The 12,089-nt window shown below is 42.7% G+C and overlaps 1 protein-coding gene across 8 annotated transcripts in view; it reads left to right on the plus strand.

The window, feature by feature from the left end:
• ZNF592 (zinc finger protein 592) overlaps positions 1–12,089 on the plus strand; it is a 55,605-nt gene that overhangs the window by 12,485 nt on the left and 31,031 nt on the right. The window contains exons 1-3 of one of the 8 annotated variants that reach the window (XM_082448560.1): positions 1,351–1,431; positions 5,363–5,404; positions 5,725–5,808. The exons of 1 other annotated variant lie outside the window; for it this stretch is intronic. The gene's annotated coding sequence lies outside the window, so the exon portion shown is untranslated. Of the gene's footprint in view, positions 1–1,318; positions 1,432–5,362; positions 5,405–5,724; positions 5,809–6,265; positions 6,388–9,558; positions 9,635–12,089 lie in introns of those variants that run through there. 6 more of the 8 variants (XM_082448557.1, XM_082448565.1, XM_082448561.1 and 3 more) reach the window with 6 other exon arrangements.

Consider the following 12,089-nt stretch of genomic DNA (forward strand, 5'->3'; position numbering starts at 1 on the left):
ACCCTAAAGAATCCAGTGTCTGCAGGAACTGAGGTTACCCTGGAATAAATAATCAGGCACACTCATTGGAGCACCTCAGAACTAACTTATTTTGGACATCAGATCTAAGACACTCCCTACCCCATCCCCTGGTTTCTGACTTTATCCTCATCTGGACAGCACAGTGTCTGCTTGTTAGTTTATGTTTTGAAATGTGAAGGTCCAAATAAGAAAAGAAAAAAAAGTTTTCTGTATTTCCCTTCTATAGAATTGGAATAATGAGTTTCCTTCCATTCCCTTATAAGTTTTTCCGTTAATATTGTCTATATCTCTATTTAGAATCCAAACTAAATGCTGGTCTGTCAAAGTTAAGACAGAAATGAAGTCAAGCGAGGGAATGCAGAATTAGAGTGAGAGTGAGCGGAATTAGAAAAGAGACTTTTTATTGTCATTTGTGGGTACATGCACCTGATGGACTGTTAACTAGTTTCTCCACACGGGCCTATAAAATTGGAATCTTGGGAGATTGTGGCCAAGCATGAGTAGCTTCCAAAGTTCCCAAGGTGATTCTGATGTCCAGTTACAATTGAGGACCACTTAGATTAAAAAAAAAAAAAAGGGTCTGCCAGCTTTTCCCATGTCTTCTCTTATTCTCATCCCCTGCTTGGTACTTGTCCCTTCCCTGCCTCTCCCCCACCTGTGACTTTCCCCCAGCCTGCCTGCCCCCTGGTCCCCTTGCTCACTCCTTGATCCTCTGCTTCCTAAGCCCTCCTGAGCACTGGAGGATGAGCTGCGAGGAGGGGTAACCGACCTTCACTTGCCCTGTCTCTGTCCCCTGTGCATGCATCCAGTCAGCCTGACGTTTAGGGATTCAGTGGTCTGCAGGGGCACTCTGAAAAATTATGAGGTAAAGCTTGCTGGCCACTGAGGTCGGTGGCAGAATACTTAACAAACACGTGTATTTGCTATGTTTAAGGCAGTGTTGTAAGAGCTTTACAAATATTAACTCATTTAACCCCTGTAACCCCCATTTTACATACGGGGAAACTGAGACACAGAGGTGAAGAAACCTGGCCAAGGTCACATGGCTAGCAAGTAGTAGAACTGGGGTTTGAACCCACGTAGAGTCTGGGCTCTGAACCAGCACACTATGCTAGGCGAAAGGGAGAAGATCTGGGACTGGGGATAGTTTATCTTTGACTACATTTGAGGCCCGCTTTGAATTAGGTTTGGAGAGTCTTCTCAGGGTCTGACCTACACTTTATTATTATTATTATTAACTTACTTTAACATTTGCCTTCAGACCTATTAAAACACATTTTATTTTTCTTCTTTCCTTAGGTGGTGTTTGGAAACTAGACCATGTGCCTATAGGTAGAAGTTATTCCTTTCTCCACAGCTCTACACTCCCAGCAATACTCACCACACCCTTGTTTTGAGAACCTCACTGAGGTATGATGTCTAGGCTGACCTGAGCTGGCCTTGAAGAGCTGAGAGTTGGGACACAAGTGATTTTTTTTTTTTTTCAATGTTCCTTGGTAGTTATCATTATTTTAAAAAATTGTGGTAAAACATACATTAGAAAATTGACCATTTTAACCATATTTTAAGGGGATCCAAGAATTTTTTAGTGTTTTTGTTATTATTTTTATTGAAGTATAGTTGATTTACACCATTTTAACCATTTTCAAGTGTACTGTTCAGTGGCATTAAGGACATTCACATAACCATCACCACCGTCCATCTCTAGAACCTTTTCATCATCCCAAACTGAAACTCTGTACCCATTATATAACAACCCCTTTTCCTTTCTCCCCTTTATCCCCTGGTAACCACTGTTCTACTTTTTGTCTCTGTGAATTTGACTGCTCTAGGTACCTCATATAAGTGGAATCACACGATATTTGTCCTTTTGTATATGGCTTATTTCATTTAGCATAATGCCTTTAAGGTTCATCTATGTTTTAGCATGTATCAGAACTTCATTCCTTTTTAAAGGCTGAATAATATTCCCTTTTATATTTATGTCACATTTTGTTTATCCATTCATCCATTGATGAATACTTGGGTTGTTTTCACCTTTTGGATATTGTGAATAATGTTGCTGTGAACATAGATGTACAAATACCTCTTTGAGACCCCTTTCAATTCTTTTGGGTATATACCTAGAATTGGAAGTGTTATATCCACTATGTGTAATTTTCCTTAGGAACTGCCATGCTGTTTTCCATAGTGGCTACAGTACATTCCCACCAGCGATTCACAAGGATTCCAGTTTCTCCACCACATTCTCACCAACACTTGCTATTTTCTGTTTTGTTTGATCATAGCCATCCTAATGGGTGTGATCTTGGTGGTAAGCTAGTTGCACCCATAGAGTCCACTATCCAAGAGTCTGGTTCCTAGTGTGCTGAGATGTGCATATGTAGAGAAAATGATATGATAAACTCCCACGCACTCCTTATGCAGATCCAACAGTTATCATTTCATGGCCAATCTTGTCTCATTTATACATGCCCTCCCTGCTCTCTTCCTCCTGCCCTGTGTTATTTTGAGGCAGATCCCAGATATCACATCATTTTATCTGTGAACATTTCACAGATAATATCTTAAAAAGATAAGGACTTTTAATATTCCATTTTTTTCTGATGGTGGAAGGGCACATAGGGATGTCCTTTGAACACATTATTTTCTATCATTCCCTTGGATCACCAGGGACATATACAGTGGGCATACATGCGGACACCTGGATGTTGGGTCCATTGCCATGCTGGGTTGTTGGTGAAAAGCTGCCTTGGCTGGCGCCCTGCTTTCCTGCAGGAGGCTGGCTGCCCTTGGGTCTGAGCAGCCATGGTGAAAGAGCCCACCCAGATCTCTTTTGAGAGGGGAAGGAGAGAAGAGGGAGGAACAAGGGGATAAAGAAGAACATCTGTGAGGGAGAGAAGAGGGGGGAAGAGAGAAAGGGACGGAGGGATGGAGAGGGGCATGTAGGAAGGAGTAGGGGGAGAGAGAGGAACGGGAAGGAGAAGAGTATATGTGTGTGTGTGTGTGTGTGTGTGTGTGTGTGTGTGTGTGGAGGTGTGAGGAAAAGAAAAGAGGAGTGAGAGTAGAGTACCTGGGAGAGGCATCCTTTACCAGGCCCTTGACTCACCAGCTCCTAAACTCCTTAGTGACCTAAGGGAACTGAAGAGACACTCCAATACTAATAGTACATTTGTCCCCCACCCCAACCTTTTAATTTCGGGATCTTTGGGACTGTGGTTTGCCTGTGGTAGATGAGATTGGTGGCACACCCAGAGCCACCAAACACAGGGGTACCAGAGCTGGGGAAGGAGTGATCTGCGGAATGGCCGCTTTTTCTTTTCTGGGGCCCTTTTATTCAGGGAATGGAGGCTTGGTTCCCAGCAGGTCTGAGGCTACTGGCTTCTTACCTAAATTTGGGGATCCCTACTACCAAGAGATGATGCTTTTACAAAGTTCAGTGGGGGGGAACTCCTCAAGGATGGCGTGTGAACAAGAGGAGTCCTGTCTCTCTTTTTTCTGTCTCTGGGTCTTGTTCCCTTTTAACAAAGTGCAGTGTCCCTTAGTGCTGAGATCTGTTTCAAGTAATGAAAGGAAAAGGGGGTACTGGTTACAAAGTATCAGTTTTTATCTCAGTTCTTAGCTCTGCTTAAACTTTGTTGCCTATACCTAGTTTCCACTTGTATCATCCCAGTCAGTTGTAGTCTTTTATAATCCCAGTTCCTTTCGGTTCTATCCTCTTTTCTTCCTTTTTATCTTTTCTAAAAATCTAACAGCTTTATTGAGATATAATTCACATGCCATACAGTTTACCCATTTAAGGTGCGTAATTCAATGGTTTTTGGTATATTCACAGAGTTGTATCCTCTTGTCTTAAGACTCAAGACCACCTTGTGTTCTCCTCTTCCCTGCGGTTCTGAGAGCTAGCCTTCCCCCTCCACTGGCGTCACACTGATCCAGACCTCAAGACAGATGACCTTATTGTGGGGACAATGGCCAGTAGGCACTTTCCACCAATAAAATATAATATTTAACTTAGCTCTGCAGGGACCCAGGGTTCATAGACAAGTGCGACTTCAGATAGACCCTTTCCCCCGGCAAGGCCCCATCACCACTCAAGGTCTCTCTATTTATAAAAAGTTTTAAAAAGCTAAATACAAACAATATAGCAAATTTGCCAGCTGCTTGACTGGTAATAAACTTGCTTAGGAATCTGTGACTATCCCTGAACAATCTTCCTTCTGGACAGATGAGCCTGTCACATCACTCCCCCTTTCTAACGGTGGATTACCATCTAGTAAACATAGTGGAGCTTACACACAGACAATAAATAAATGAGCAATTATATAATGTGTCAGATGCTATAAGGGCTGTGAAGGAAAACAAAGCAGACTAAACGGACAGAGATTGATGGTGAGGGTGGGGATTGGTATCTTATGCACAATGGTCATAGAAGGCTCCTGACAAAGTGGTGTTTGAATAAAGACCTGAAGGAAGTGAGGAGTGGGCCCACAGAGATCTGAGGGGAAGAACATTCCAAGCAGAGGGGATAGTAAATGCAGAGGCTCTGAGCAGGAGTATGCCCTGCTTGGTTGAGGAGCAGTAAGGAGTCTGGAGCAGACTGGCAACAGAGAGAGGTGTAGGAGACAGAGGGCAGTTAGATCATCCTGGCCATGTAGGCTGGGGTGAAGACTGGATTTTACTCTGCGCGAGGTGGGACGGTGTTGAAGGGTTTTAAGGAGAAGAGGAACATGATCTGGTGGATGTTTTAAAAGCAGCACTCTGGCTGCTGTGTTGAGAGTGAGTAGTAGAGGCAAAGAGGAGAGGCAAGGAGACCAGTCATCAGGCTTTTGTGGGAATCCAGGAGAGAGAAGAAGATGGTTGGAGGTGGTGAGAAATGGTTGGATTTGGATACATTTTGAAGGTAGAGTTGACGGGATTTGCTTATGGATTGGATGAAGGGTATGAGGGAAAGAGAGGACTCAAAGATGCCAAGGTTTGGCCCAAGCAACTGGAAGGACTGAGTTGTCATTTACTGAAATGAGAAAGAAGGTAGGAGGAAATCAAGAGTTAGATTTTGGACATATTAGATTTGAGATGCCTATCCAAGTAGAAATCCAAGTCTAGAATCGAGGGATACCAATTAATTAATGATTCAGTGAGTGCCTGTCGAGGGGCTTATGAAATAGCACAAGAGAGAACATTTTACTGGTAAACTACATTAAAGGTAGTTTAAAGGTACTACATTAAAGGTAGAAAATTATGAGGAGAAATAAGTGAAACAAAAGGGAGCACAAGGGAGGATGAGATGACTTCTGACAAGGGTAGTCAGAGAAAGTCCCTCTCCCTTCCTTGCCTATAGGAAGCCTGTGTCCCCTTGATGAGCCTTTGGTGGCACTCACAGGTATGTGGTTGCGAGGTGTTTTCAGTGGGTTGTGGAGGGGAGGGCACTCAAAAACAGGGTCTGGGCCTTCCCTTTGTGTCCTCAGTGCCTGGCATAAGTCTTGGCATTTGGTAATTATTTGATGGATGAACTTCCCCTTTCTGAGCCTCAGTTCTTCATGTATAAAATGAAGAGGTTGGACTAGACCAGTGCCCTGGAATCAACTGGGAAGCTTTTAAAAAAAATGCAGGGATCCATCCCAGGCCTACTGAATCAGAATTTCCACAGTGGAGCCTGGGATTCTGTGTTTTAAAGTCACTCCCCATGTTATTCTTTTGCAGTCAGTCCAGCAGCAGTCTGCAGACGGGCATTTGGAAGCCACTGGACCAGGTCATTTCTGAGGTCCACTTCAGCTCTAACATCCTGTGAGTCTTGTTAGAATGCTTGCAATGCAATTCTGTTCTTGGGAAATGGAATTTTTGGTTGGGGTGGAAGGGCTTAGACGGGGAGAAGAGAAGCTGCCTCTGGGTGACGGACATCTTGGGCAGGGCAGGCAGGGACAGGTGTATCACCCAGGGTTTGGAGAGGCTTCAAGGGAAGGTTCTGGGAGGGGTGGGAGCAGTGACAGCCCCCATACCATTGGGAACCAGGTGTGTTAGGCCCTGGACATAAAGGTAAAGGACATGACCCCAATTCTGGGGAGACTCACAGACTGATGAGAAAACTCCGGATCCCAGCCTACTGTGGGAAGTGCTGCCATAGAGGAAGGGAGGAAGGGAAGGGCAGAGGACTCAGAGAAGGCATCCAGGAGGTGGGGCCCCGGAACAGGAGCTTGGGGATGAGGAGGAGTTCTCGGGCAGATTTATGTTTGGGGCCACTCAGGAGGAACAGCTCAAGCTCTGACACCAGTGACTGAAATGTACCCTGGGAAGTGGCTGGAGAGGTGGACACAGACCAGATGGGAATGGCTTCTGCATGCTGGAAGAAGAGTTTATTTACTGAAGGTGATGGGGATTTTGAACTGGGACGTCTCTGTGATCAGATAAGTGCTTTACAGCAACCATTCTGGCAAAATATGCATTGGCAGGACTAAGACCAGATAGAGGAAAAGACAAGTGAAACGCTTTGTTGTTTTGCCTGGGTCTGTAGGGGCACCTGTTTTCTTGTATACTGCTGAGAATCTCTTTGGGCTGTTCTTTGCTAATAATTAGAATGCCAGGTGCCTCATGAAATGAAGCATTGGCCACTGATTGACTCAGAACGTCTGTGACTTGGGATCACTTAGACCTATAAGAAGGCCTCAGAAGTGTATTCAGGAGGGCAGTAGTATATATGTGGTAGAGAGTCTGCTTGTCTACTTTAGGACTTAAGTTTTATGTAGAAATCCAATAGTTCTAGATTAATTTGCCCAGCTGTTGTAGCCTAGCCTGTTCAAGGTCTCAGAGACCCTTTAAGTTAGTTTAATTTTACATATTAAACCAAGGCCTGTCTAAGATCCTTACATAGGTAATTGGTGACAGCATAGGGGTGAAAGCTAGTTCTCTGTGGTTCACAATTTCTTATTCTTTTAGCTCTACTATTCCCAGTCTGGGGCTTCATTCTGGGTCCAGGAACATGGAACTCTTTTTTTCTGTTTCCTTTGATCCAGCTAAAGTTTCACTGAGCTCCCTTCTCTACCACCCATAGAAGCAGTGTCTCTTTCTGATCAATGTTCCAGCCAGAGTCCAGACTGAAGTTCCTGCAAGTCATGGGAGTAGCAGCTTGCTCTTGTGCTTGCTTGCTCATTCTCTCTTTCCCCTTGCCCAGTTTCCATTCCTGGTACAGAAGTTCTCCCACCTGGGAACCAACTCAAGCACTTTCTTAGGGTCTGCTAAATAATCTCTCTCTCTCTCTCTCTCTCTGTGTTTCATACAGTTTGAGTTATTTTTTGCTTTGTTATCCCCTGGGATGTTCCTTCTGAAATAGAAAGCTGAGGGAAATTTTATTTATTTATTTTTATAAATTTATTTTTGGCTGCATTGGGTCTTTGTTGCTGCACGCAGGCTTTTCTCTGGTTGTGGCGAGCAGGGACTACTCTTTGTTGTGGTGCACGGGCTTCTCATTGCGGTGGCTTCTCTTGTTGTGGAGCACAGGCCCTAGGTGTGCAGGCTTCAGTAGTTGTGGTACGCGGACTCAGTAGTTGTGGCACGTGGGCTTAGTTGCTCTGCGGCATGTGGGATCTTCCTGGACCAGGGCTCGAACCCGCATCCCCTGCATTGGCAGGCAGATTCTTAACCACTGCGCCACCAGGGAAGCCCCTATTTATCCATTTTTAAACTCTTAACTGTTATAACAATAATTGAACACAGTTTATGTCAATATCTACGCCATATTCAGTCATGTGGGGCAGTAGGGTAAAGAGTTCACCTACAGGTTGTAAAACATACATACATTCATCCTTCCTTCTAGTCCTCATCCAACAAGGTGACAAATAAAAGGAAACAATTTTGTTGTCTCACAGCCCAGTGTTCCCTAAATCATGTGGTCTTTCATTTTCATCGTGTAAATCTGTGATGTTACCTTGTTTCATTAGACAGAATATACTGAATAGAGATCAGACTTTTCTTAAATTTGGAGTGTCTCTGCCCCCTTGATGTCCTGTTATTGCTGAACTTAATATTGTTAAGAAAAACAGGTGATCAAGTTTAACGTTATTTGAAATTCAAAGGCTTCAATGCTGAGGGAAAGAAAGCTCATGGATTTAGTGACGATTCCTCGTTCTTAGTTTCTCAGAGCCTTTAAAAAAAAAAATTCTAGATTTGAATGAGTGTGGATGTTACTACATTTATATATTTTACCTTTAACAATATCAATATATTTTCTGACTAATGGATTAAGTTGTTGTTGTTGTTGGTTTTGGTCTATATCTTTTATTTACTTCAAACTTCAAAAATGCTGCCCTCTGCTCTCTAGTGTTTGAGGTTTGATGAACAAACCTATACTTAATAATGTTCCCCCTTTCCCCTAAATCTTCATCTCTCTAGAATAAAATAGAGTTCTAATTTTTAGGCTCTCATTAGAAAGCTCTTCCATCTACTCAGTCTCATTTCTCAGGACCTTTTCCAACTCTGGTACATCTTTCTTAAAGTGTGGGGAGCCAAAACTGCTCAGCACATCTCTCTGTGGACACTGAGTGGTTGTGAAGAAGGGCAGGATCACAAGTTTTATTTTGTTTCCAGTGTCCTTTCTGATAATGCCCAGTGTTTTCTGGGCCTTTTGTGATGAAACATGCAACATGGTGTCTTAAGGGAACAGTCTAAGCTGATGCTTCTTTATTGAACAGTTTAGCTTAGAACCCATTATTCTAACCATAACCATATACATTCCAGTATAATTGGAATTGCTTTTCCCTAAACGTTCCTTCACATTTGCTTTCACTAATGCTCCTTTGCCATAATTTCGCCTATTCATACAGCCTCCTGAGAACTTGTCTTTTAATTTCGCATTTTCATTTCTGGAACAGCTTTTAGGCCATTCGCAGTCTTGAAGGTTTCGTTTTATTGCTTCAGCAAATATTTATTGACTGCCTAATGGAGAATGCAGTGGTGAACGAGACAGATAAGCCTCTTCCCTCATGAATCTTACAGCCTAATGTTTTTCTGCTAGATTATTGGTTCCCAACGCATTGAGACCTCCTTTTCAAATTAATTTTTTCATGGAGTCTCATTCAGTAGTGGTGTTTTTAATGGCTGGTCATTGGGAACACATCTGTGGATATGAAGTTGGGTCCCCATTGGGTTGGGAACTATCATTCTAGGCAATTTACGAAAGCATCAAGCTCCAGTCCAGAACTGGTCAATGGGTTAAAAAACACCGTCGTTCATGGTTTCCCATAAATCACAATCACATAAAGACAAACATACATGCAACATGGAATTCAGTTTGTTGTTTTTTGGTGGAATTTTGGCATTAGAAATTCTGCCTACTAGTTCTGACATAATCATATTGCTTTTATCCCCACAAAGAATTCAAATAGGTTAATTAGGCCTGATGAGGCCCTTTTAAAATTAAGGTGTTCTTCCCTCCCTCTCACCTAGTTTATATGTTTACTTAACTGTTTGGCAAAATTTCCTGGGCAGCTAGTAGACCCTGCAATAAAAACTGGGTATTTATATTCACTGTAACTTTTGTTTTAGTTTCCAGATCTTCCCTGAATAGAAACTTACCCGAGAGGACACAGCGTCAGTCTGCCAGTTCACCCCCAAGGGGGCTGTGTGTATCATAGCATGGTTCCCCCTTCTCACCTTTGAGTGAAATTTGCTCTCGGCCTAGGGCTCAGAGAACCGGGGAGCCTGCCTTGCCTGTTGACTAGGCCATTCTAGATCACTGGGTGAGCTCACCATGCGTGGATCTAGCTTGTTCAGATGCTTCAGGGTGAACCCTGCTGAGTGCTCTGCAGGGTGAGCCATGGTTCCTAGGCTGGTATTTGTGGACATGGGGCAGGGGCCATCACCTCTGGGTGCTGAGGACTGCCCCCAGGCAAGGTAGGCAGGCGGACGTCTGTGGTTTGCTCTTTCCAACTTTGGCTGCTTGCAGCAAGTTGCAGACACTGGTGTATGCTGAAGCTTTTTATTTTGAGTACACCTTTAATTTTAATTAAGTTACTTCACCGATTTTCTAGCTGGCAGTCCCTTGCTGAGTCATGCCAGATGTGCTTAAAGAGTTTTATAGTAGTGATTTTTAGAGTCCTCTGTAAGAAACTCCTCAAATTTTTTTAAAATATAAATTTATTTATTTTATTTTATTTATTTATTTTTGGCTGCGTTGGGCCTTTGTTGCTGCATGCGGGCTTTCTCTAGTTGCGGCGAGCGGGGGCTACTCTTCATTGCAGTGCGCGGGCTTCTCATTGCAGTGACTTCTCTTGTTGCGGAGCTCAGGCTCTAGGCACGCGGGCTCTAGAGCACAGGCTCTGTAGTTGTGGCGCATGGGCTTAGGTGCTCCGCCGCATGTGGGATCTTCCCGGACCAGGTCTCGAACCCGTGTCCCCTGCATTGGCAGGTGGATTCTTAACCACTGTGCCACCAGGGAAGCCCCAGGCGCCTCAGATTTTTTGGCCTGCCTAATTTCTTCTTCTTTTCATGGGTTAAAAATATAATTTAATAAAAGTACTTAAGCAATAAAATTTGAAATAAATCGTTTGAATAAATAATTTGAAAATGTAGATAAAAATGAAAGAAAATAATTTCATTATCTGTTGAGATATTTTTGACATTTTAGAGTATTCCTCTGGCCTTTTTCATAAGAACTATGTATAGTAAAAACATTTTTTTGTTTTAAATAGAGATTGTACTGTGTATACACTTCAGTATCTTTTTTCCTCATTTTAGGAGCATTTCTCATAGTCTTAAATATTGATCTATAATGATGCCTAGTATTTAATTGTGTAAATAGACCATGACTTATTGAACCAAATTCCTATTGTTGGGACTTTAGGTTGTGTCTCATTTTTTGTTATAAAATTATTAATTAATTTATTTATTTAATTTTTAAATTTTTGGCTGTGTTGGGTCTTCGTTGCTGCATGTGGGCTTTCTCTAGTTGTGTCGAGCGGGGCCTGCTCTTTGTTGCGGTGCGTGGGCTTCTCAGTGTGGTGACTTCCCTTGTTGCAGAGCACGTGCTCTAGGAGTGCAGGCTTCAGTAGTTGTGGCGCAGGGGCTTAGTTGCTCCGTGGCATGTGGGATCTTCCCGGACCAGGGCTTGAACCCGTGTCCCCTGCATTGGCAGGCGGATTCTTAACCACTGCGTCACCAGGGAAGCCCCATAGAATAATTTTGTTATAAATAATTCTGTAATGATTATTTTTGTCACATGCATCTCTATTTCCTTAGGATAAATATCTGGAAGTGGAATTATTGAGCCTTATGTATGTATTGCTAAATTGCTCTTTAGACAGGTTGTATCAATTTCTATTACTTTCAAAATGCTTATTTTGCCACATCTCTGCCAACACTGGGGATTATTAGTTTAGTAAAACTTTGGTGAATTTAATAAGCCAAAAATGTTTCTCATGATTTTAATTTGTATTTCTCTAATTTTTTGTGAGGTTGCAACTTTTGTTATGTATGAATTGTCCATTTGTGGTTGTTCTTTTTTTAAGAGCCTGCTCATCACTTTTGCTTATTTTTCTAATATGTTGATTATCTTTTACTAACTACTTTTTAAGGACCTTTTACATATTAATAAAGATATTAATGATAGTAATTATCATATGTTGCAAATATTCCTTTTGGTTGTTGGCTTTTTAACTATGCGTTGGCAGGTTTTTGATGAATAGAACTTTTTATTGGTAGTCTTTTTCTTTGCAGTTTCTCCTTTGCTTTTTTTTTCTACTTTTTTGGCTGCGTTGGGTCTTTGTTGCTGCGCTCTGGCTTTCTCTAGTTGCGGTGAGCAGGGGCTACTCTTCAGTGCGTGGGCTTCTAATTGCAGTGGCTTCTATTATTGCTGAGCATGGGCTCTAGGTGCGCGGGCTTCAGTAGTTGTGGCACGCGGGCTCAGTAGTTGTGGCTCATGGGCTCTAGACCACAGGCTCAGTAGTTGTGGCGCACGGGCTTAATTGCTCTGCGGCATGTGGGATCTTCCCGGACCAGGGATCAAACCTGTGTCCCCTGCATTGGCAGGCAGATTCTTTTTTTTTTTTAACATCTTTATTGGAGTATAATTACTTTAC

The sequence above is a fragment of the Balaenoptera physalus genome (genome assembly GCF_965194825.1).
Source record: "Balaenoptera physalus genome assembly, chromosome: 2".
NCBI lineage: Eukaryota > Metazoa > Chordata > Mammalia > Artiodactyla > Balaenopteridae > Balaenoptera > Balaenoptera physalus.